The sequence below is a fragment of the Gekko japonicus genome, unplaced genomic scaffold (assembly GCF_001447785.1).
Source record: "Gekko japonicus isolate JY-2015 unplaced genomic scaffold, Gekko_japonicus_V1.1 scaffold719, whole genome shotgun sequence".
NCBI lineage: Eukaryota > Metazoa > Chordata > Lepidosauria > Squamata > Gekkonidae > Gekko > Gekko japonicus.
In genome coordinates this window covers 175,936-176,789 of record NW_015175991.1, presented here as the reverse complement: position 1 = coordinate 176,789, position 854 = coordinate 175,936, and positions in this window count along the sequence as shown.

Here is an 854-nt window from a genome sequence, read left to right as displayed (position 1 = left end):
TGCTTTCAGGAAGTGGGCAGAGATAGGTGGCCTAGCGGGGCATGAAGCACACTGTATTAATCCAAATAAGAGTTTACCAGTCCGTGGGAAGTGGAGGCAAATTCACAATCTGAGAGAACTGGTTGCAGTAGTTACACAATTTCACACCACTTTTTCAAGCTACTGAAATCAGTGTTTAACGGTTTCTTTATATTTTGATCATGCCTGCCTGTCCAAAAACGAAAAGCAAGTAAGGGCATTATGAGGAAATTTATTTTCTACATTGTGAATACATGGTCAGTTTTTTAAAACAAATTTGGAACACCAAGCATGAGTGTACCAGTTTTACTTAAGATGTGTTTTGCAACTGGTTAAAATCTCTTGGTGGTGTTCTTAGCAGTGAATTACAGTGTACTAACAGTACAAACCAGTGCAGATTTAGATGCTCTTCTCTCAGCCCTACCTACACCACAGGGTAGTGAGATTATAATTAATTCTATGAACACTTCTGCATGCTAAAATCCTTGGAGAAAGGATGGGATAAAAGTTGTTGTTTTTGTTATGTATTAAATTTCTGAATTGCTTCATACCTCAGTACATGGTTCTGCAATTTACAACATGTTAAAACATACAAAAATACAGATTAAAATCAACAATCAATTAATCTTAATTACACAATCTCCAGATGGCATCTTTAATTTTAAAAGTTATGGAATGTGTTAAGTGCTGACAAGTCGCTTCCAAGAAGTTCTAGCTTCTAATTAAACACAAGGAAGAACCTATGAGAATACACAGTATGCAGACAGGATCCCATTCTTCTCTCTCTTCAGCCCATAGCCTTGTTGGGCAAATCACCTATCCCTCTACTTCCTCAT